Source organism: Condylura cristata, unplaced genomic scaffold (genome assembly GCF_000260355.1).
Source record: "Condylura cristata isolate star-nosed mole 26May11 unplaced genomic scaffold, ConCri1.0 scaffold00033, whole genome shotgun sequence".
Lineage (NCBI taxonomy): Eukaryota > Metazoa > Chordata > Mammalia > Eulipotyphla > Talpidae > Condylura > Condylura cristata.
This window is the reverse complement of record NW_004567134.1, coordinates 3,887,615-3,914,001: the sequence shown is the minus strand read 5'-3', so window position 1 is coordinate 3,914,001 and position 26,387 is coordinate 3,887,615. Positions and strand designations below refer to the sequence as shown.

The following is a 26,387-nucleotide window of genomic DNA, read 5'->3' as shown; positions in this document are numbered from 1 at the left end:
CATATATCTATCTAATATATCTGTTTCCACCCTATTACATTCAAATTTTCTGAGCTACTATATTTTAGGTATGATGCTTGGCATTTGTGTTATTATGCAATCTGACAATCTTGGTCTTCAAACAGGAGAGTTTAATTCATTTACTTTTATTGTGATTAAGTACATATTTGGACTTATTTCAATTATTTTTTGTTGTTGTTTTCTAATGGTCATACCTTTTCTTTGGTATTTTCCTCCTTTCTCTTGTGCTATTGCTAAGTGGATTCACTGAATTTTAAAAAATTTCCTTCAACTGGTTTGGAAGTCATTCAATTCAGTATTTCCATTGAGGTTATACCCTAAATTTGTATGCCAACCACAATCTTCTAGAAAGAATTATCTCAGGTTCACCTAGAATAATACAAAGACTATTGAACATATTATTTCCATTAGAGTGTTACAGTTGTTTATAATTTTTAACAAACACCCATCAAAGACAGTTACATTATCTCATCAATAGTGCTTATTCAGAGTACCGTTTTATTGACTAATAATTTGTTTGCTCACTATTTCCCCCTGCAACCTATACCTTCTTTTCTTGGTTTAATTCTCTTCTCATGTAAGTATATCCTGCAGTAGTTCTTTCAGCAAGATTAATTAACCCAGTCATATTTATCAGAATCAATTTTTAAGTTAGCCTGTTTTGAATCCTGCTTTAACAAGAATAGAATTTTTTTTGAGTGATGATTTCTTCATCATTTTGAAAATGTCATTCTGCTGGAATCTAGTATCTATTGTTGCTGATGTTGGCTTGCTCTCTTTTATTTTTTTTTTTAAGATTTATTTATTGATTCATACAGAAATGCGGTACAGGCAGAGGGGCAGTGAAAGGATTCACCAGACAGAACAGGCAGATCGATGAAGTACACTGCTGTGGTAAGCAGCGGGTGAGACAGGAGAGGTCTGTTGCACCCTGTGGGTCACCTCCCTGGCTGGGGATAAAACTCATGTTGAAACGGCTGTGGCTAGCTTTGCAGTGTTGCACTTTAACACACTGCACCACCAGGGAGGGCCCATGATATTGGCTTGCTCTTTGTGGTTTCTTTGCAAGGAATGTTATCTATACATTCTGTTCCCCTATACAGTTGATTGGCTGCATTCTTATTAGGATGAGTTAACCGTGGATTTGTTATTATTTCTCTTGTCCACAGAGTTTTCCTTTATTCTGAACATCCATTTTCTAATTGTGGGCTAGGTGATTTCATCATCACTATCTTCAAGTTCAGTCATCTCTTTTACTCATCTGCATCTAGTCTGCTTTTTCATCACACTTTTAAAATTTTTTTTAGCTTTTCTTATATTTATACTTTACTTACTTTTTTTCATATTTATACTTCAAATAGTTTTGTAAGACTGATTTTGAAAAACTACTCTCCTATCTTTTCACTACTCCTACCCAGAGATAACTACTCTTTCATTTATTGGTGGGAAAGAAGTCTTGACATCCATGTTCATACTAATAAGTGTATTGTGCGATATTTCATTCTAGGCAGTATGCTTACTCCCCACTCTCAGTCCATTTTTCTCTCTGCTGTCCACACTTTAGTTTGTTCATGGATTCTTTCTTTTCATTGTTTCTGTTCTCTTGATCTTTCTCTTATTCAGATGCTGAGTTAACTAAACTCAGCTTTAAATATCTTGCATCTTCTTTTCCTTCCCCTAGTTACCATTGCCTTCTCTTTTTTGTTCTGGAAAAAACTGAGAAAATTGATGCCTAAATTTTACTTTTCTCAACTTAATTTTTTAATTTCATAGACTGATGTTGGTTAGGTACCACTTATTAAATATCTTAGGCTACTCAGATTGTTCACAGATTTTTTTTTTCTCCAGAAGTACTTTCTACAGAGTGAAGGTTTGGCTATTAATGTTTTGGAAAAGGTTTGGGAATATCATATTTTCTTAATGCACACACACACACACAAACACACATATGCTCATGGCTTTGCCAGGTTGTATGCTACTAATTCTTAAAAACAGATCTAGTACCATTTCCCCTGGGAAATTCTCCATGATCTCTCCAATAAACACCCCCATGGAGCAATGGAGGTGTCTCAGAAAGTCCAGGTTTATCTTTCTCTTAGCAGATATTCCCTTGCTTCTGTAGTTGCTGACTTAAGTATTTATCCTCAACAAGAATCATCTCTATCAATTTTGGATTTATTTACTTTTGGAAGTTACTAGCATGTACTAAGTTCCATAGATTCATGAGTCATTAATTCCTAAGGCAGCCCAGTTAAGGGAGTGAGTAGCTTATATATGTAGGAGCTACACAATAGCTGGGATATTTCTCTTATTTAGAGAATAAGAGACTCCCTGGTCATGGGCCACAAGCATCAATATTAGTTCTACCCCTGGATGTGCAACTTCTCAACAAACCAGGGCACCTCACATAAGCCTTTCTCCCTATATGTCTGGTTTATCATATTACGTTTGCATACCAGGAAAAGCATTCAACCTACTTTTTAGAGGAGTCTAACGAAATAGTTCCAAAAATAATCCTTATTGCTCTAAAACACAGTATCTTCAGATACAGGTGAAAATCAAAATACATTGTTACTAAGGAAAACTGAGGTGTAAGGAAACCAGGCAAGAAATAGATTTTGGATATAATTCTATTAACTTATTTAGAGAAAAGTGTTGAAAAGAAACAAGCTATGAACAGGTGTCTGCCAGTGAAAAGTGAGGTACGAATAAAGAAAACAGTTTGGGTAACTTATTTTTATAATAGCTTCAACTGTGACAGAATATTCTAGAATCTGCATAAAGCTTTAAGTGAGCTAAGGCAAAATAGACAAACACTCTGATTAAGACTGACACTTCAAATGAATATAATTGTTTCACAAAAATAATCAGCCCAGCCTCTGCTCCAGGTATGGATGCTATATCCAGGATTGTCTTTATAGAGGGCAACTTGCAGCCCAATAAACACTCCTGAGGCCAAGGCTTTGACTCTACTTCTGGACCCCAAAATTGATAGGTTTTAAAGCTCAAGTCACATTAGCTTTATTCATGAGTGCTCCTCGTTCTGAGTATTACAGAACACAACTTTGAGTACACTAGACACAACTGATTGATGCACCTTATTAATATGACCTCACTGATTCCTCCGAACAACCCTAGGAGAATTTGATTTAATTAAAGATTAAGAAACTAAGTCACCAAGCAGTATGTGATGCACTAAGGGCTTACAGGTGTAAGCAGTGAAGTGCCAGTAGTGGAGAGCATTGTCATGCAGTATTTAAGAACATGGATACTTGGCCCTCCCTGGTGGCGCAGTGGGTTAAAAGCACCGCACTAAGAAGCTAAAAGCCACTTCTGCATGAGTTCGATTCCTGTCTGCCCCAGAGGTGACCACATGGCGTGGCAGACCTCTCCTGACCCGCCCTCTGCTCCCCTCAGCAGTGTACTTCGTCAATCTGCCTGTTCTGTTTCCCACTCTGTCTCTGGTGAAGCCTCTCGCCGCCCCTGAGCCTCTGACCGGTACCCCAGTTCTACATGCATAAATAAATCTTTAAAAAAAAAAAAAAAAAGAACATGGATACTATATGACTGACTGCCTGGTTTAAAGTCCCAGTTCCACCACTTATTATCTGGGTAACCTTAAGAAAGTTGCTCAAACTTTCTTAAGCTATTTCATAAGATTGTTGTTACAGGATTAAATGAGTTAATACGTGGAAAGCATTTGAAACAGTGCCTGGCACATGGCAAACACCATAGAAGTGTTTGATACAAGAACGGCATAATCATGAATCAAATCGAGTTTTATCTGGTTCCAATGTATATGTTCTTAATCAAGATTCTTTAATGTGTTCACGCTCAAATTTTTAAAGGTAGCTATCACATTTATGACATGTTTTCTTCTTCATATGCTTCTCTTTCTTCAGCGGTCATTAATTAGTACCTGGCTTCTAGAATTCCACCCATTGCTTTTGTCCTCACTGAAAAGCAGGACACCAAATTTCTTTAATACTTCAAGAAGTTATAGTGACTGGCCTGAGATTTGAGCAATGCTTTTTTTCTTTAGATTTATTTATTTATTCAGAACTGGGGTACAGGCCAGAGATTCAGAGGGTGAGAGGATTCACCAGAGACAGACTGGGGAGCAGAACAGGCAGACTGATGAAGTACACTTGTGAGGAGAGCAACAGGTGAGAAAGGAGAAATCTGCCATGGCATATGGGTCACCTCCCTGGCCCAGGATCAAATGCCAATGCAGGTAGCTTCCTAGTGCTGTGCTTTAACCTGTTGTGCCACAAGGGAGGGTCCAATAATGGTTATTTTTCTAAGGTATCAGTATCCAAAGTAGAATGCTCAGGTTAGGTGCATCAGCATCACCTAGGACTTATTCCACATATAAATTATCCAGTATCAGCCAGCACCTACTAAATTAAAAACTCTAAGGATGGGGCACAGTAATCTGTAATTGAATAAGCTGATTGTGATACAACACAGACTTGAATGGAATTTATGGCTCTAGTAAAGTTAGAGGCATAACAAAGTTAGTCATATTATATTGAAGACTGATGGTCTCAGAATTTGGGCCTCCAGAATGCGTCCAAAGCAATGTGTGGGTTGAACTCTTCCTTTGGCTGTCTTTGTCTTCATTTGGACCTACCTTTGTCCTCCTTTGTCTGCATTTGGACCTACCATTGCAGTTTTTCACAATCTCTCTAAGTTCACTTTCTATTCTTGGGCATACTGGCCTCCATGATCAAACTTTTGTTATTCCTGAACATTTGATAATATTGTCCCTATGTCTTGATGGTGTCACCACAATGCCACAAAAAGTGGAGGCAAAACCACAAAGGTCTTTAGAAGATCATCCTTCTCTAGTCTAAGGTTCCTCCATGAAAAATTCCATGCATATGGGTGTTCAACTTGTCAAATTTCCTAAATGTTATCAGCCCGCATATGTTTATCCTGTCCAAGAGAATCCATGAAAGACTATTTTTGCTCCAAACCCTAAATAAACGCTTTTTTAAAAATGTGATCAGAGAAACAATTGATATTCTTAATTTCATATGTTCCTTTTTTCCTAATCCTCTACCAGGAGGAGGAAATGACCTACATGCCAGGCATACTCTCAAAAATTTCAGAATATAGGGTTGGCTCTGCTTAAACCAGTTCCTTTTAATTTTACAGCAATATCTTCTTTCTCAGATATTCCCATTTTTCATCTACAGGGCAGGCACTTTTTTTTTCACATTTTTAAGGAAATGAAAATTTAAATTCAGAGGCATTAGGTAACTTTCCCAACATCCGATAAGTTAGTTATACTTATGTCTTTCTAAATATATTCAGGTCACAGTTTTTATTACATATTTCTATTCAGGTCTGCCTACAAATGTTCATATTTTACTGACTATGTTATATTACTATGTTAATCATAAAAGAATAACTATGCATAAAAGAATAACTATTCAGATGATTTTTGAGACTTTTAGTGTTTGAGAACCAAACACTAGTATTCCAAATACTAAACTCAATTACTGAGGGTCAAAACAACACATATCCCAGCTACCCGAATGGTAATAACTTGGAACATTTATAAGGCTATAGCACTTTGTCCTAATCTAAAAGACGGTGCATGAAGACACATCTGGCCACCATTCATTTTATCCTGAAGACCACCAGCCCTCAAAAGAGGAAAGTTAACTGTACAAGAAGCCAGAACACAAGGCCAATTGTCTTCTGATGCTCTCTTTCTGCCAGTCTTCACAAAGTCAAGTCCTGAACTTGCTAAAGAGGTGATTCATCTCTCAATGGAAAGAATGCCAAAACCAACTGTACAAAAGATTTCTTTCTTCACATCCTTAATTTCTGAGGACCTTATAGACACTTAATGTAATATAAGCTATTGTGAGTTTCCAGTTTTGGCATTCAGGTGAGTAATGAAAGACTGGGACACTACTCAGATCATCTAATGGGCAGATTTCAAGGGAGTCCAATCAAAAATGACTGACAAGAGACTCAGGGCTTTTGTATGTGTGTGAAACAAGAACATAAGCAACTTTCAAATTGAAGCTTTGCATTGTTATTCTTTATTTTCCAAATTCTTCTTCCTAGCTTAATAGATCCAAATGGTGCTTGCCTATGATTCACCATCTTCCTCATCTTCTCATATACAAATATTTCCCTTCATACTTTGTGGCAAGGGGCTGGCCAGTTCCTGAGAGGATGACTATTAAATTATACAAATAAACATGATGTTTCCATTGTTAAATGTAATAGAAAATACTATCTTCAATTTTGTTTTGAGAACCAAGATGTTCTTGAAAGGGTTCCAATTGTTTTTGATATTTTGACTTTTAAAGTACTATTAGTGATTTATTTAAATAGAGTCTTAGGACTCAGAAAAATAAAGACACAATTAAAAAGATCACTATGTACTTTGCTTTGTGTGATCTTACACTAAACTTGCCAATCATGAAACACTTTTACACAGACTCCTTGACTTTACTAATGAAGTTTCCAATATACTAGTGAGTAAAAAAAATGAAAAGATGTTCAGAACAAAGACAGAATACATTCGACTTCAAAAGCAGAAAACATAAAGCCAAAGACAAAACAGTAAGACAATGTCTTGAGGCTTTAACCCTTCTTAGGTATGGACACAGATTAGGATAAAGGCATGACACCAGACTACTGCTCCCTGGTTGTTTTTCTATAGCAGACACTAGTAACTCATAACACTGTCCTTACTGCTAATCCCAGAGACCTGGCCTTACAACACTTCTCAAACACATCAGCTACCAAAATTTACTCAACTTGGCACAAACAATTTGCCATTCTAGGCTTTGTGATAGGTTTACCAGAATTTGTAAAAGTAACAGTCACTATTTGGGTTCAGGATTCTTCAGTGGAAAAAAAAAAGCAACCACATTTAAAGTACTTCCAACAAGGATTCTGTCTTGGATTGTTCATTTTTTGATGGATCAGAAAATAGCTGAGGACCATGCTTTCTATACATAGGTAACTGGAACTGGGCATATAAGGAGACGTTCAAAATGCAAATGTTTATGAATGGACACAGTTGATTCAACTGTATGGATCTGTATCAGACTGGTGCATGTTGAAACACTTTTCTTACTAATTTGAAAAGTGTATATATGAAATCTGTCCAATATGCTGTAGATCAAATGACTTAATACAATAAACTGTACTTTTTAATGGAAAAGACAGAGCATCTATGATAAATCACGAAGGAAAACCACTCTGTTAATATGTGGTTTTCTATAGTTAATGTTCTAAAAACAAAATGTTCTATTTGGCATGGACCTCAAAATTTGTGATGTTCTCATTAGTCTTGAGGGCAACAATGCTACTTTATACAACTCTAACCATGAAAGAAACAAAAGCCTGAAATAAAAGGTTAGGACTTTTTTCTTTCAAATAAACAAGCAATTGCTAAAGATACATCATGACAACTAGGAATAACAAGTTGATGTGATTCAAATTAATGTTTTATTTGTTAAAATAAAAAATATAATTTATAAAAAAATCAAACCACAAATATTCATGATTTAAAATTTATTCAATTTAAAAATATATATGTATATATGTATACTCATACATGTTCAATTTAAGTAATTTGAACATTTTTTAAAAGATTGCACTAAGATGATTCATTTTAAAATAAAGCAAAAATTCAAAAAATTAGCTAATTCATATGTTTTCACACCTACACCTGAAAAGGAACACTAGTCATCTCACATTTTATAGCATGCAAAATTATTTTATAATCTCTTCCTCCCGCCCTCCACCTTTTTAAAGAATATAGACGCTATACATTTAATTTGAGTAAAGCAAAGATTCTACATAGTTGACAAACTTACTAGAGAAGAAAATAATGGAAACATGTTTACAGTTCCTTAAAAGCAGATCTGAAATCATGCTAAGAAAGCATTGCTTGAAGTATCCCCCTTGCATTTTTCTAAGGAAATGATCATTGAAGTAAACAAACATTTCTTGAGATATAGGAGGATGAGGGCAAGGGGTGCGGTTCATAAAGGGCCTTGGAAGAATCCTCAGGAAGCATTGAAAGAGCAGCTAGTTCACCCAGCTGCCCCTTTCTCAAGGCAAAGGCACTTTCAAAGACAACTCTTTGTCTGGCACAAGTCCTGCCTGGAAGATTGAGAGCACTTCCCTGTAACTGTGTCTCATCCTGGCACTGGCACCCTCCTTCACAAAGCGCCTTGGTTTCACCCCCATGGAGTCCTTTCCCACACGTGGTGAAATCTGACTCGCCCAGGTCTCTTGCCTCAGCTTCACACAGACTGGAGCTTGAAGAGGGACAAAGTTGTCCTTCCTTCTGCAGGTATTTATTGTCTTCAGAAGGATGAAACTCACACATTTGGAGCACAGCACCTCTGCAAGTTTCATTATCTAAATTTCTTTTACACTCATCCAGTTCTGGAGATTCTGAAATATAAATTTTCCCTTTTTATATTTTATTTTGTTTCAGTGGTTGCCCTCAACAGAGAGACTGAAAGGAAATATTTAAAGGAAAATTCACTTTTCAAAATTCACAAAGCTAAGTGAGTTATGGAGACTTGTAAATTATTCAAGTTCCAAAGAAGTGTACTAGTGAATTTTCCCCATTTATGCTCTGTAGATGCTAGAATCTAAACCCCCAAGGCCCTTTTTTAAATACCCTCTATCTCCCCTAACCTGGAAGTTTCTGTTGGATTCAAAATTAATATTACCTTCAAGTTAACACATGAACTCTAGACAGGTTACAGTTATTTTTTCTTGTTTTAAGACCATCTTTTTTTTCAAGGCCTCTTTTTCATGATTTTGAGATATTTTCTGATAGAGCATTGCTTTCCAAAATTAAAGGTATTAAAATTGCTGTGGTCATTAACTTGCAATTGCAATAATACTACCGGTCACATCTGCTACTTAGGCATCTACCTTGTTCAATAATATTTCTGAATGGGAGAATAAAATGTCATGCTTTCTGGTGAGAGTTAAGTTTGAAGCCCTAACTACATATATACATATATAGGCATGCATGCATATCCATACATAGACAGATAGATGGCTATATAAGGTCTTACAACAGTGGTTTTCAAGATTCTTTTGTAAAACTGTAATGCCAGGCAGAATTCATTGCATTTTGCACCCAGGAAGTATATATAAAAGTGTGTTATGTTTGCATTTTTAATGAAGTAAATATATAAAAAGAACATTTTTTACTCTAATACAGACTATTATAGTTTTCTTCACTTAGATTTTGTTGATTGTCACTTATTTTGTTGATTTAAGACCCACTAATGTATTGATAACCAAGTTTGGAAAACAAAAAAAAAAACAGGTGTATGTATTGTTCAATTTGTGCCAAAGTTACTCCATTAACACTTCTGTTTGGATTCTGCTTATTTTTACTTATGAAATCTGAGGTAGGGTCCCTTCCTGGTGGTGCAATAGGTTGGAGCTCAGTGCTAGGAAGCTAGCTGCAGCCACTTCAGCACAAGTTCTATCCTTGGCCAGGGAGTTGGCCCACATGACACAGTGACCTCTCCTATCTGGCCTGCTGCTGCCCTCAGCCTGCTCTGCTCCCCACTCTGTCTCTGGTGAATCCTCTCACCACCCTTGCAACTCTTGCAACTCTGGCCTGTACCCCAGTTCTGTATGCATAAATAAATAAATCTTAAAAAAAATAAATCAGAGGTAAAAGTAGAAGAAAAGCAAATCTCCAATTCTAATGTGTACTGGGGAACTTACAAAAATGCAGAGTCTTGTTAAAAACAGGTCTGGGCTGGGGCCTGAAATTCTAAATTTCTAACCAGCACTCTGTGGTGGGAATGGCTGGCCCGGGGGTAGCATATTCTGTGAAGTGAGGGTCCAGAAATCAGACTGAGGGGAAGTGAGCTAATGTTTTGGGACACATGAGCTAATGTGGCCAGAGCAAGAAGCTAATCTGCTGACACTGAGACACCCTGAGCAATCCATAGACACACAGTTCACCGGTTGGCAAAAGCAAGTACCAATGTCCTTCAGTGAGTCTCCTGACATCAATGTCTGATTAATCCTCTCCTCTGGGATCATTATTCTGCTTCCTTTCTGATCAACTTCCAATAAAAAGGGCAGGGCAAGGCAATCCTACTTCTTATTACATAGAAGCCCCTTTTGACAACTGCTAGATCAGGCAAAGCAGGAATAGCAGGAAAGAATGCCAGCAGACAAGAGTGTGAAAGATTTATTAACATTGCATTTCAGGAACTTGTTAAACCATGAAACCTGCTTGTCAAGATGGACTGTACTCATAAAATACTTCTGAAAATGACAGAAGTAAATCCTATCGTTCAAAGCATGATTTCATAATTCTAAACCATATAGTTATGATTCCCAAGTAGGAAATACTGAGTCAGCAATTATGAATATTGCTGGTATGATATTGGGCTTTTGTACTTTTATATTCCAGAATTTGGGGTGCACATGTATTGATAAAGAATATTCTTGGTTGTCATGTGATTATCTTTTCTCTCCTCATTTTGTGTACCTAGTGAGAGCAAGTGTACTGCTCACCACTGTACACTCAACCATTCAATCCATATTCGGTGATGGATAAATGTTTGATAGATGAATGGATGGATGGACATAGTTTTTAAAATGTTAAAGTTTACTATATAGTAAAAGATTCGCTATTATAGTTTGTATTTTATTGAATTGAGCAGGAGCCTTTGAGAGGGAGAAAGAAATTGAAAGTGGCAATTTCCAAACTGTAGTTGTCCACAGTGTAGATGGAGAGAAGAGAGAGGAAAAGAGTCAGACAGACAGACCAGGACAGCGACTCTTGATTCCTCATTGGTGAAAGGCATGGGCAGGTTAAGAAGAATAACTAATGGTTGATTATCAATAATTAACTAAGGAAAATATTCAAATTTTGAAATACCTCCCCAGCATCCTCCCTCCCCCTATGAGAAGTGGATTCATAGCAGACTGGGAAACTCTAATTGATAAAGAATTTTGAGGTGTAATAAGATTAGGATTTGGAACGCATGCCTAAGTCAGCGGTTTTTAATGGGGATAATGATGCCTTCTCTCCCCAACCCAAGAGATATTTGGCAGTATCTGAAGACATTTTTGATTGTCACAGCTCCAGAATGAATTGTTAATGGCATCTACCAGGAAGTAGTCAGGATGCTGCTAAACCTTCTACAGTCACAAGGCAGCCCCCACAACAAAGAATTTCCTCACAAATATCAGTGGTGCAGAGGTTGAGAAACTCTACTCCAGGAGGAAAAAAGGGCACGGTAGAAGCATGACCAGGATGAGAAGCTCTTAAGAGAATATACCAGGATCACTACGGTATCTCAGGTAAAGAGTAAATAAAGTCTTTGAAAAAAGGAAGACTGGAGAATGATGAAGGGTCCTAAGCAGGTAGCAGGGAGCCTGTCTATGCATCTGTTTTCAATGGATCCTTCTATTGTAGATCCTAAATCAACTGTTCGTGGGGTTCAGCTCCCTGTTCTAGCTAAAGGTGGTCTGTATCTCATGAGAACCAAGCAAAAGTCCAAAGGAGGATGACAATGATCCTCAGGTTCGAATGGGGGTTAGGGATGTCCTACATGTTATACACCAGTAACAAGAAAGGCTCACATGTGAAAGATGCTTCTGGTACCTTGACTGTCCCCAGGCACACACCACTTCAACACCCGTCAGTTGCTCTCATGACTGCCACAAACCACATCCCTTTGCATGAGGCTTGTTTTTGGCTGCCCCAGTAGCAGGCCTGAAAAGGTAGGGAATGAAATGCAGACTTCAGTCTTCAACATGCCAGATAGATTTTAGAAACCAAAATCTGGCATGGAGTAACCAAGAGGTACAAGTTCCATGTTATCTTCTAGAGTTTCCCAGTGCAATTAAGCTCCAGGTGTCCATAGCAGTCACTGGTTTGTGACAGTCCCCAGTGGCTGCTCTTCCTGCCTGAACTCCCTTCCCCACTCACCTAAGTGTTTTCCTGACCTTCCAATTCCCTGTCAAACCCCAAATAACTTGCACTTGAATTTTCATCTCAGGGTCTGCTTATGGGGAACGCAAACTCAAATGGTAAATCTTTCAAACAAATTTTGAAATGGGCTGGCAGTCATTGCTCCTCAAGCTGCTGTGATGGGGCCAGCGAATCCCTCTCAAAAAGAGGGACCAATTTTTCCATCCCTAAGGTCCTGAACACTAGATTCTTCTGAGCTGTAAGTGCAGGACCCACTTGTTTCACACCATCAGAAACACAACTCCAGGCACATTCTTTTCTCTCCCATTAAGAGAATAAACAAAACCACATCTTTTGCTCAAGGAGGACAGGGAATGCATACATAATCCCTATTAGTTTCAAACACCCCTGCAGTCAAACTTTTGCAAGAACTCAAATAAATAACAATACTTGACTCCAAGAAGGGGGTCTTATGCTTGTGCTGGGAAGAGGCAAAGATGAAGGGCTATGCCTGCCATCCTTCAAATGAAACTTTAATGATAATTACCCATGGGGATTTAAAACCACAAAATAGCAAAAATGAAACAGTTATTTCAAAACACTGCTAGACAAAGAAGAGAAACGAATCATAAGCCCCTTCAGGGTGAGGTTAAATCACTCATCTTCTATGCAATGCCAAAAATCTTAAAGAAGAAAAAAAATCCACACAGAAAGCAAGGAGTTGTGAAAGATACCATGGGGCAATCTGTCCAAGAGCCTCCTCTCATGGGCAAAAAGGACATTTAAAGAGATGGAGCTTGAGATGTTTCAGTCTTACGGTGTTGTCCCTGCAGACTTTTGAGCCCACCACCTAAGGAAGTCCTTGCTGCCCCACAACGTGAGGACTAGGGATACCATGCTGAGGGTCTCTTTTTAGTTAATCCATTCTTCAGGATATTTCTTCATAAATCTTCAGAAGCAGTGCTTCTCTATTGTGGATTTTTGCTGCATTTCGTCTCTGCAGAGAGTATTCACTTTGGGATCCTGTTTTCTTGCCAACTTGGTTGAGGAGGTGAGAGATCCTCTATCTCACTTCTTAGGTGTGGATGGCTTTTTTTTTTTTTTTTTTTAAGAGAAACGATCAGCAGAGCTTTTCTGCTGGACAACCTATTTTCTGCTGGACAACCTATTCCCTTATTTATAATGCAGGACAGGAGGGCCTTGACAGTGTATATTCTGGTTCATCTGAGGACACATGGTTGCTCATTTTAAAATTAGATTCTTCCTAATTATATGAAACAGCCTATGTGTGGTTGGTCAAACAACAAGAAAGCATTACTCAGCACCCACCTACTGGGCCAGTCTTCTAGATTCCACTGAAGTTGTTCAATACACAGTACCTGACCTCTGGGAACTTCAAATCTAGCAAGGAAATAGCCATCTCATTGACCGGAAGTTGACAAGTGATGAAAAACATAATAGTAAGTTACTATGTGTGTCATATTACCTTTGGACAAAGGGCCGAGGGGAACCTTTCTTGGAGTTGTATGTTTCAGCATGGCCAAATCAGAGATTTTGATTTCAATCCTAAATAGGGCAGGATTTCAGGAACTTCCTGAATGAAGCATATTGGTAAGTGAGGTTGAAACAAAGGTAGGGAAAATATATATTCTGGACTTGAAGGGACAGCTTTAGGTGTGCATAGCAGAAAAGCATCAGATCCAGGGAGGGAGTAGATGTTAGGAAAAAAGGAAGTAAGTGCAAACCTCACATTCAATGCAAGTGGAAGAGTCAAATTTATGCTCAAAGGGCCAGAGTCCTAGGAATAGAACCTAGCATCTATTGTCCTCATTTTCCACATTAACCGGGAATTTAGTTTTACTAACTTCAAGGGTTGATCATGGTGATATCTCCTGAAGTAGAAAAATGCAAGGTCACCCACAAAAAGGAAACTGTTACCAATAAGCCTGTCATAATAATTTAAAATTAAATAAAGAATAATTAATGATGCAAAATGATCAAGTAAATTTGAAGATCAACTTCCAAGTTTCTCTTTTTGATCTCTAGTCATCTGGACAATAGTGCCCCAGGGTGCAGGTTTATTCAACAATCAATTTTACAACTTTAGTAGTAATAAAACTGTTTTTCCACTTATTGAGCTTTCACCAGGCACTAGGCATAGGCTAAATATTTTATGACCATTAACCTTATTTAATCTTCACAGTGCTATGAATTAAATAACAATATTATTTCCATTACACAGATTAACTGGGGTTCAAAGCAGCAAAATAACTGCTGCAGAGGCCATATGTAGGAGGAGGCAAAGCCAGGGATATGACCCAGTGATTATATCTATGTTCACCACCCACACTGTCCCAAACTCTCCCTCCAATGCCCCAGCTCTCAACTAATCCAGCACCTAGAACCTTAGTGACGCCCCCCACCCCCTCCCCCACCAGCACATATAGTCTGATCCAATAGGGTCTCTCTGCCCTACTCCACAACAATATCTTGAAATAAGACATTACAAGTAGTTACTCAGTAAATAAGACATTACTCAGTAGTTAACCAGAAACAGAAACTCTAGTGATGGGTCAGTAACAAATGGGGGTTGTTAGTGAGCATTCTTTGTTCCCTATTATGGAATATAAGAAATCAGCTACAATCTACATCTCACTGCCATTCCCTGAGATTGATTAACCTTTCATTACCACAAAATTTAATCTTCAAAAATATTGAAAAATATCTTGCAATAACAGAGTTGTAGAATCGAAGACAGTCCTACCTAAGTTAATACACAGACATACCATATTACTCTGTTGCATGTCCTCAGCACAATACTTATCATTTTCTAACCTTATTTATTTTTAAGATTTATTTTTATTTACGTATATGCATATAAGAACTGGGGTGTAGGCCAGAGGTACAGCCCAGAGTAGGTAACAGGCTTTACCAGATACAGCGTAGGGAGCAGAACAGGTAGATCCACTGAAATACACTACAGAGGTGAGCAGCGGGCAGACAAGAGAGGTCTGCTGAGCCATGGAGCCATGTCAGCAACCTGGCCAGGGTCTGGGATGGATGGAACTCATGCCACATTAGCTGCTGGCCTGATAGCCCTGAGAATTTAACCTCTGAACCTCCATGGAGGCCCCTCTATTATTTCTCTGCGTTTCCTTGCTTCTTAGAATAAGATATTTTAATAATAATTAAGTGATAAGGTTTTCAGAAAGGTAAAATATGCACAGACAGATGGAAAGGGCTTCTTTGTTCTTTTCACTTACCTCATTTTTATTATTCATGTCCCTCTTACATTTCTTTCAAGGAAGGCATTTGTACAGACCTAGCTGAATATTTAATAAAGCATATTTAAATTTGGGAAGCAAACAAGCAAACAAGATTTTTTTTTTTTACTAAAGTAAAGGGTTCTCCTTTGTAATAAGAAATGATCAGTAGGACAAATAACAAGGAAAATTGGTATTTTTAGTCAAGATATTATGTAATGAGTCATTTATTTAAGCAGACTAAAGCTCTGTGAAATGATTTCAGGAAAATGGTTTCGATACCTCTGTCAACACACCAAGAATCAGCTTGGTTCCCTGATGTTTCCACTTGAAATTTTTATGCCCTTTTTAAAAAAAAAAAAAAAAGTCATGCTCATAAATCTGCCAATAATACAAGGATTAATCAGCAAGCTTCCCATAATACATACATATTAGAATCAACTTTTATCTAGCAAAGAAATAAAAATAATGGGCAAAGTCTAGAACCAGATCTAGCAAAATTAAAGATGACCCCATAAGGAGTGAGAAGGAAGTGAGGAAAGAATTAGGTCAGATAGAAGGGTGGTATGGCACCAAAAAATTTTTTTAAAAATTGGGTTACCTCATTGTTATAAAGATGTTTCCATCATTTGACAATAGCTTTAAAAGTAAGAAGACAGTGAGGTGCTGACAGCCACATAAAAATGAAAGAACCGAGTAGAACAGTGTGACAAAGACACCAAACAATTCTTTTTCTCCTTTCCACAGCATAAAGTCATCACTGGAAAGCAATGGTGCAGTAAGGACTCTATTTTTCACCTCTCTTCATTTGGGGGGTAGGGTGCACATGTTTTGTTCTCAACAGCGGAATTAGGCAGAATGATTCTGTGTTACTTCCAGCCCCGGCTGGTTAAGAACCCAGGTGCTTATCCACTTTCATTCTCTTCTCAGTAATCTGATGCATTGGGCAGATGGCCGTGGAAGCCATGAGTTGCAAAGGAAAGATCCCTACATCACGGGAACTGGACTCCCCTAAATCACTGCAGAGCACAGAACCCAGTCTGTCAGGAACAAAAATTTTCAGTTTCACATGGGTGAAAAATAAACTCCTATTTTTTGAGTCACTGAGCATTTTTAATTTTATTTCTAATGTAGTTAGTGTTTTCCAAACCAATATATGTAGCAAAAAAAAAGACAGTGTTCCTTACTTGAAATGATGCATATAACTTAATTTTGCATGGAATTATAGATTTTAAAGATTAATATTGTATTGCCCAACAATAGTAGTAGCTACTAGCCACAACTGAAATGCAGCTAGTCATGGTTGTGATGTATTGCTAGTGTAAAATAAACACAAGATAAGGAAGACATAATAGTAGTATCTCATTAATAATTTTATATTGATTACATGCTAATATTCTGAATATATTGGGTGAAATAAAATCTAGGGTTGAAGTTAACTTCATTGATTGTTTATTATTTTTTTATAATGTGACCACCAGAAAATTTTAAACTACATATTGTGACTCCCATATTCCTATTGGACTAGTGTGGGGCTAGCAGAGTGTTAAGAAACTACAATCTAGGGCCCTCCCTGGTGGCGCAGCAAATTAAAGCACAGCACTAAGAAGCTAAAGCCACTTTCACATGGTTTGATCCCCGCCTGCCCCGGAGGTGACCCACATGGCACAGCAGACCTCTCCTGACCCGCCTGCTGCTCCCCTCAGCAGTGTGCTTCGTCAATCTGCCTGTTTTGCGCCCCACTCTGATCCTGGTGAATCCTCTCACCCTCCGCATCTCTGGCCTGTACCCCAGTTCTGTATGAATAAATAAATAAATCTTAAAAAAAAAAACTACAATCTACTATCTGTTTTTGGAAATAAAATTCCATTGGAATACAGTCATGACCCTTTACTTATATGTTATCTATGGCTGCTTTCACTCTATAACAGCAACACTGAATAATCTTAACAAAGACTGAAAAAGCTAAAAGTATTTATTATATGGCCTAATGCAGAAAATGCTTGCCAACCCCTATGTTAAGGATAACTTTGAGATTACCTAATTTATCTACTCTGTTTATGGCTAAGAATATTAAAGATCAGCTAAGATACTTATCCAAAATAATTGTATTCTTAACTATGTGGTTATTTTCATGTCACTCTCATTCATTCATTCATTCATTCATTCACTCATTCATATTTTATAACCATTTCCAATACTGATTATTAGAGAAATAAATTCCCTATCCATTAGAAAATAAACACAACAGTAAACAGTGAATCTTGATACAACATCAACGCTTATTCAATGTAATTGTGTAGAGGTATCTTTCTGCCTGACATGGGATGTGCAGATATAATATGTATATATTATATATATAATAGCAGAGAAGCCCTTGAAGTAATATACAGCTATGAATACACTGTGAGATGTCTTTTAAATTAAGTATCATTTGACAACTTTTTAAAGAGAATCTATCATGTAATCTGTTTTCAAATTAAACTTGAAATTCCCCCAAATGTAGAGCCATCTTGCTAAAAATATTCAATATTGGAATTAAATTAGAAAATTTTGCCATATCTTGGAGAGAGTGAAATCTGTTCCTAAAGACTTCATAGCAACATAAACTGCCTTGGTTCTGGCTGCAATCATTGCTCAGTGGATTATTCTGAGTCTCTAACTGGGCTCATCATTTCTAGTCTCTCTCCCATTCCAGACCTATTCAAAAGAACTCTTCTAAAATAAAAATCTGACTTGCTGACCATTCTTCAATCTCTTCATGCTATGAAGACAAAGTCTTGCTTCCTTATCACTGTCCGGTAGTACTTCATTGGGTGGTTTCTACCTGCTTCAACAGCTTCATTTATTGTCCTTTGCATATCAGTCCAGTTGGGATCCTTAGGATTCCTTAAATGCTTCATTCTTTAATCCCCCCTTATTTTTACATATGCATGGTTACCCTCCTACCTAGAATTCACCCTTTTACCAACTGTGGTTTTAAGTGTACATTGTGCTTATTCCATTGTAGAACCATATTAAATTGTAGTTACCTATTTAAGTATTAAATAAACTACGACTATGAATAGTTAATTCAGAAACTGAGCACATGCAATGAGATCAGGTGATGCTAAGACATGAATCCGCCCCACTCCACAACTGAGGTCCTGAACTCTATACCAGTAGTTTTCACTGGGAGTGATTCTTCCTCCCAAAAGACATTTGGTAATACATCTGGGACATTTTCCATGTTGCAACTGGAGTATGGAGGGGAGGGACTACATGTCTAATAGAACGAGCCAGTGATTCTACTAAATATCCTACAATGCAAAAGACGTCCCTTTCAACAATGAATTATCTGACCATAAATGCCAATAGTTTAGAGGTTAAGAAACACTATTCTATGCTAAACTGACTCATTTAAATTGCCCCAGCACATTAAAACAATGATTTTTAAATGCTAACAATGGTGTCTTGGTGCATATCATAGTGCCTGCATCCAGCAGACACCCAGTCATATGAGATGGATGGATGGATGGATGAATGGATGGATGGATGGATGGATGGATGGAAAGACTCCAGAAGGAAATATTTGCTTATTTAAGGTTTGTTTTTTCATAAAACTTCAATAGATAACTCTGAATATATATTCTTAGTTAATAGTAAATATAGACTACATTCCAGAGAATTATTTCAACCTTAGCATAGTTTAAATTAAACTTCAAATGCCTAAGCTTTTTTCCCCATGAGGTTTCCAAGAGACAAGATGTTTTTTCCAATCTCTTACAGCTACTACACTACAGCATAAATTAGTATTTATTATTCACATAGTACATAACTTAGTTTTAACACTACTTTGTCTTTTTAAATTAAAAGGCATATAATGTGAGAATACACAACTTTATATTTCCCCATGTTCTAGCTACAATTCAGATATAAATACCTATTTTTAGATCACGACATGACAGAAATAGCAGAAATTACATGGAAGGTTACATAAAATCTAAAAAAAAAGTAAACAAAATCACATGGCAGAAGTAAACCATTCTCTGATTTATATGAATTAATACACCTAACATCAGAAATAAAGTCAAGAAAATATGAATTCTATAACAGTTTTTTAAAGTGACAGCAACTTAGTAAGCTTTTTACATTACCACAAAATACTTCAACAATGGTGGCATTAACAACAAAGGGATGAACTTTTTGAAAATGCAAAAAGTTCCACTGGTCCTCTGCATTGTCACATATTATGAAAAGTAGTCATAGCTCATCAAACAAATAAGATTAATTTTTTAAAAGTCTAGTAACATGAATTGTTCCTTACAAGCTCTTACACTGAATTTTAGTCATCTGAGGTTTATAATCACACATAAAATCAAAGAATATAGTGATCTTATTCTTATTTAAATACTTAAACTTATTTTAGTACTGCTACTTGCTCAGCCTCGTGAAGATTCATAATGCATGTTAGTATTAAAATAGGCCCTGAAAACTCTTGCATTTCCCAAACACAATGCCCATAGAGCAACACAAGTAAACAGTGGAAGATTAAACTAAGATGAGCATCTGCCAAAATATTCGACAATATGGAGAAGGGACTAAAAGTGATGACAAGACTTGTGGCTCGGAACAGTGATGTGTCTATGACACTTTTCCCTGTGATGTGGGAGGTGGGACCCACAGGCCCAGACAAAGACAAACAGCACCTTTCTCACTGTAGGTGAGAAAATGACACAGACTTGTCCTAGTGGCATATCTGGCATGTATGGACATGCAAGTTGGTGAGACATTTACATGAAAAAGCTGACCCAAACCTAGTCATGATCATTACCATCAATCATTCTTTTTTGAGCACCAATTCTATGCAATATTGCTGAAATCAGGGAAAGCAGAATGGTAGGAGAAACAAAGAGTAATGGGGAAATAGCCAAACCAACTTGAGAATCAGTGAACATTTGCCATAAAAGTCAGAGTACTCATTGGATTCCTGGATGTCATGGTCATAGATTATGCCATTAAAATCATGACTATTGGGCCCTCCCTGGTAGCGCAACGAGTTAAAGCACAGCACTAAGAAGTTAAAGCCACTTCAGCATGAGTTTGATCCCAGCCCAGGAGCTGACCCACATGGTGCGGCAGACCTCTCCTGACTGGCCCACTGCTCCCCTCAGCAATGTACTTTGTCAGATGGCCTGTTCTGCTCCCCACTTTGTCTCAGGTTAAGCCTCTCACCACTCCTGCCCCTCTGGCCTGTACCCCAGTTTTTTATACATAAATAAAATCTTTAAAAAATATATCAAGACTACTACCTGCTCTCTCTTCATCATAAACATTCCCGAGTCTCCAAATAGATACCAAATGTATTTCCCCAATCAAGAAGACATACTTACTTGTTATATGTGCCACAATCTGAGAACACACATACATGTGTACACATGTTTTCATACATATTAGTACACACACCACATATGTGCACGCGCACAATCCACATCTGTCGGTATGGAAAGGCTACAACTTGCTTCCTGGGACAGAGAGTCAAGGTTGCTGGGTCCCAATTCTGACTATCCTGACTTGCCATTTGCAAAAGATTCCGAAGTTCAAAGTGTAGCTCGGATTCTCACTCAATAAAAATAGTACTGCACACGAAGAGCTGCCAGTACATAAAGTCTCTAGAGTCCCTTGAAACTAGAACAGTATGGACCAAACAACATTAACACTGAACACAAATCACCACTTTATCTGTCAGCTGGCTAGACTCTTGACAGGAGGGCATGGGAATACATTACTTGTGATTCGTTGATTTTGATACCCTCCCCCAACTGACACCATTTTCTTAAGAGCCATAACTGAGTAACAAGATTGGGGGCCTACGGGAAAAAGTGAACATTTATAGTCAGAGATTCACTGCTTTAAATTTAGTCATATGCATAGTAGTTGGATACCAAGAGAATCCTGGGTGAATCCCAGTATAAACTAGAATGTATACTATTATATATAGGTATCGGAAAGAGAAAACTATTTTCTACTCAGATTAAAAACCTACTCATGTCATCAAGGAGGTATATGGGGACTCCAACATTTGTATCCATCCATCACAGTAGACCATTTCAGAATCCTTTTATATTAATATATGCATATGTCTCATAAATTCAGCAGGCTTCACATGGATCTGCAACATGACTAGAACATAGTAGATACACAAATGTTTGTGGGCTGAATGAGAAGTCCAATCAATGATTAAAATGACTTAAAGCAGAGACTTAACTTGCCATCCATCAGTGAACCAACTCAGATACTAGAAGTAGTCCTTCCAGCAAAATAGTTATGATATGAACATATAGTGCAATACATGCAGCAAACATTCACTTTGGGCAAAACTAAGACAAAAAATGTTTATGACCTATATCAGAAAAAAAGAGAAGTGCTGTCTTTTCATGCTTGCAACAATCACTTCCCTATGCTCATGACGGAGAATTCTGCTAAGTTCCGGGTAATCAAGGATAAATGAACTCATAGACCCTCATCACAATTTATAGGGGGAAACAGAAACAAAACCAAACTGCCCAGCAGGGTGAGAAGAATTATATGGACTAAAATACAAAGCAAGGCTATCTGCTTGGAGAGGTTTATGGCCAAAGGGTAATTTTCAAGTACCTGGCTAGCTTGTCCTCTCAGATTGCTCTAGTCAAAGACTTGGCTGAAACATTGGATATTTGAGAAAGTCAGCCTAAAGAACATGTTAACCATTCATTCCTCTAGGTTTTCTATGCTCTATTTCGGTACTGGAGACAATCACCAGAATCTTGCCTCTGGACTATGGCAGCTCAGGCTCCCAAAGATAAACTCTGACTGGGTTGCTTTTCATTATGCCTTCTGTATTTTCCATTCCCTGGAGGGTTTGTAAAAGATATGACCTTATAAAGACATTTATTCATTTTCCATAGAACTGAAATTCAAATATTAGCCACTACAGAATTGGTGATTCCGTAGGCATATATATCAGTTGCCAGGCACTATATTAAGCACTCTGCAAAGGTTATCTGATCTGTCCTTACAACTTTAATGGAGGACTGCACCCGTGCAGTTCCTCCTTTTTTCCTGTTAACTCTATTATTGAGCTTAAAGCTAGATTAAATATTCAAAAGCAATAAATACTTAGAAGTTCAGTTTAATTATCTTTACTTCTCTATAAGATTTTGATCCTTTTTTCCTCTATCATTTTTACAGGCTGTTAATTGGGATTTTTATTATGTATTTTTTCAAACCCATTTCTGAAAGTACATCCCCAATAAATAAAAACATATAACCTTAATCATGAATTGCAATTTCTTTTTTAGTCTCAATTGTCAAAGGAGATTCCATGAATAGCTGGTTTGAAGATGACCTCTTGGGTATCACATTGCTGTCATTTGAAAACTCAAATAATGCAATAATTTCCACAATCATATGGCTCAAAATTCTGTGTGAAAGGATGAAGAAAGGGCAAAGGGGAGAGGTTGACTGACAACAGCATAAGGAAACTATCAGATTATTACCAAATTTATTTCTAAGGATAACTTCCATATTGTACTGGATCCTGTCAGCCCCATTCTACACTTTCCTAACTACCACCTGTGTAGACCAGCTATACCAACACCTGCCCTTGGTCACTTAGGGCTGCCAAGGCCAAAGGCACTGCCAGAACCTGCTGAGTGAGAAAGGTATTGCTATCACCCAGTGATGTCTCCACCCTGGAATTTCACTCTTAATACTGACAATGCCTCCGGAACTCATAAAAATTCTGCAGAAATCCTGGGAGTTGAAGGTCAATATCTTCAAGGAATCAAGGTAACACAGAAGACAAACTGCTATGCTGCTGAAGATTTTTATAAATTTAAGGTAAATGCCCCCAGAAGAACTCCCAGGAATAACTCTCTGCATTGTCACTACACAGAATGGGGCTTAGCTTTTTGTCAGAAAGAGAAGATACAGAAAGGGAGAGAAAGGGACTGGGGAAAGAGGAAGAGAGGTGAGTGGAGGAGAGATTGTGTGTGTGAGAGACAGAGAGAAAGAGAGAGCGAGCATTTGATCATATATACATGACACACACACAGATCTTGACATACCCAGTTAGAATGCTCAGCCAGATATTTTTTGGAAAACAGATATTTGTGTACAACTGTTCATTTACTCAACATAGATTTGCCCAACACCTACTGGTGTGTTAAAAAATATTATAGATGCTGGAAATTGAAGAGTGAAAGAGGCACTTAAGACTCTTGTTCTTCTGAATTCTATATTCTAGAGAGGAGAACAGGTAATCAGAAACTACCCAATGAAATGAGTGATTCAGACTGCAAGAAGAAGAAGGAGGGGAAAAATGAAACAAACAAAAACAAACAAAAAAAATGTGATGATTCTAAGAATGGGAGGCTTTGCTTAAGTGTTGAGAAAGGGTTTTTGTTTGTTTTTTTAAGTAAAGTGACACATCTTCCAAGACAAAGAGGAACTAAAGAAACCAATCACCTTTACTCTGACTGCCATTAGAAAAGTGACTTTACTAAGGAAAGAAATTGCAATTCCATTTGTGGTTCTCTCTACTCCTGCTTCAAAGAACTGCAAATACACCAGGAAAAGAAAGAAATCCATAACTTTTGTGCTGTAAGGAAATTTTAAGGAAATTTTCCCCAAAGATGCTAGATTAATATAAGTTAATTTATACCTAACACAGAATTTATAATAAATAATCTAATAAGGGAATAATAGAATATTTAATCCATCTGAAAAGTCAACTGCTTTGTTAAACAATATTCCAGTGTTAATAAAGTTACACCTTTACATTGTAATGCCAACAGGAATTGCTTCACTAACACATTTAAAAAAAAAAACAATTCTGTGTCTATATTCAGCATCATTTACTTTCACTCACTCACTCACTGAAAAATAAAATTATATTTACTAGCAGATGGTCCCAGCTAAAATATACAATAAATTATTTTGAAATTCATTAAAAATAAGCAGTATCTGTTTAGCATTCATAAGAAATAAATGGTTGTTTACCAATGCTTCCCATATAATACCTCAAACAGAATACATACTATTAAATTTCTTAGTTAAAACACTTCGCCAACTGGCAGTGTAAACATGTAAAAAATGTCCATTACTCAAAATACTTTTCATCAAAACACCTTAATTCATGTTTCCTAGTCTCTGCGTTGTTTCAGAATAAGAAAGGTAAGCGAAGTGAGTTAGGGAGATCAGTCATCAAGAATGTGAATATTAAGAATGAATCATGGGTCATTTTGACTAAAGTGAGTTTTTTACTACTTTGTAAACAAGCCCATGGTATGTATTATTAGGATGTAAATAAGCACACTGCACTAGAGTCAAATAATGTAAAGATAGAGCCCCACAGGTCCACAATTACTTAATGCATTTGTCACTATAAACACTGTTGCTCTGATATTATTAAAGCAGCCAAACACCTTTACTCTGACTGCCATCAAAAAGGTGGGCTTACTAAGAAAAGAAAGATGCAGTCCCATCTGTGGCTCCATGCTTGTGCACTGTACAAGGAATACTTCACTTTTTGAACTTCAAAATAGGTCTTTAAAACAAGTGTCGCTGACACCTAAGACCAATGGCAGGTTAAGAGAAAGAGTGGTTCACATTTATTTACAGAGTAGGGATACTGTTTGAATCTTTGAACATTCAAAATGTGTGGAGAGGCGGTGATAAAAAGTCTGAACCTGTCTGTTCAAGTTAACTCCTCATTCCTGCTTCACTAGTTATGTTTCTAGACCCTTCCTTAAAATTTTCCCATTTGGGAAAATTATACATTTAGCCTTTAATAAATAAAAATCTCACCCATTCAGCCCATCCCCCCCCCCAAAAAAAATCAGAAGGCTTACGTATTAGCACTAATAATAATCCTACAATGAAGTCCTTCTCCAAAAATGAACACGGTAACTGAAAAGGACGAAATCCACTCGGGGTAAAAAAAAAAAAAATCCCAAATTAGTTCTCTCTGAGGGGTTGTTGGGGTTGGGGGGCTTGGGAGCTGGGGAAGCACACAGTTGGCACAACTCCTGTTACCAGAACCAACTCCAGGCGACCCTGAGGAAGATGCTGCGTCAAGGGAAGCAAAGCAAAGAAGAGCGACCCAGGAGCCTCGCGAAATCGCCACGGATTCCCGAGGAGGCGGGGAGAAGCCAAGTCGCCAGGCACCGGCCACAGCGCACGCCAACATTCAGGATTATTCTCCTTTCCAAACCCCGGAGTTCCGGGGCAGGAGAAAAAAGGGGGGGGCGTGGGGGACCCACAGTCCCTTTAAACCACATCCCCCCTCCCCCGCCCCGGTGTCTGCCAACCTTTTCCGAACCCCCGTGTCACAGAACTTCCTCATCATGGAAACTTCCACTCGGTTCGGCGCTGAGGATGCCAAACTCCATTTCACAAGGAGCCTGTCAACAGCTGGGCTGGGGGTTTAAGGCACAGAGCCGCTGCGACTGACGGGGGATCCAGTCACCTCGCTTTTCCACGGCCCACGCTGTGGCTCCCCGACAGCCGCCGCGCGATGCCCGAGCGCGAGAGGGCACCTCCTTCCAGACCTGGGGCGCAGAAACCCCGCGGAGGCAGGTAACCAGGCGGCTGACACCCCCACCACCCACGCTCGCCGCCTGACTGAGCGCGCCGAGCTTCCCCGCCGGCGCCCCTCAGGTTCCCAGGACACTCGCTTCACCCTTCAGCCCATTCCTGTGGACAGTTGGAAGGGTCGTTCCCCGCCTCCCCCTCCCTCCTCCCCACACACCCCTCACCCCCTCACCCCCGCCTCCGCGCCGTCCTCTCGCCAAATTACCAGTGCCCTCGAGCCTGCTGTGTTGAGCGCCACTGCCCGGGGAAGGCAGCCTGCGGGCACTTGCCCCGAGCCCGGCGAGCAGAAGGTTTCCTTTCCCAGCGCACTCACATTATTCATGCAAAGTTAATCCCCGCCGCGTCACGGCCGCCCGCCCGAGGATGTGCGCCTTCCTTGGCCAAGCCCCGCAGTCTCCACCCTCCTCCGCCCCCTCCTCCCGGCGGCGGGGTCCCGGGAGCGCCGGCGACGGGACGTCGCGAGAGTCCGGCAAAATGTCAACTCCTGAGGCGAAGAGGCAGCCACCGCCCGGGCCGCCCCGGCCCTCCGGGACCCC

The 26,387-nt window shown here is 38.5% G+C and overlaps 1 protein-coding gene across 1 annotated transcript in view; it reads right to left on the bottom strand.

Annotated features, from left to right (window-relative positions):
* Positions 1 to 26,171, bottom strand: part of THRB (thyroid hormone receptor, beta) — a 301,254-nt gene extending 275,083 nt beyond the window's left edge. Inside the window, exon 1 of the mRNA XM_004692279.2 lies at positions 26,057 to 26,171. The gene's annotated coding sequence lies outside the window, so the exon portion shown is untranslated. The remainder of the gene's footprint in view (positions 1 to 26,056) is intronic.
* Positions 26,172 to 26,387: the final 216 nt, after the last annotated feature.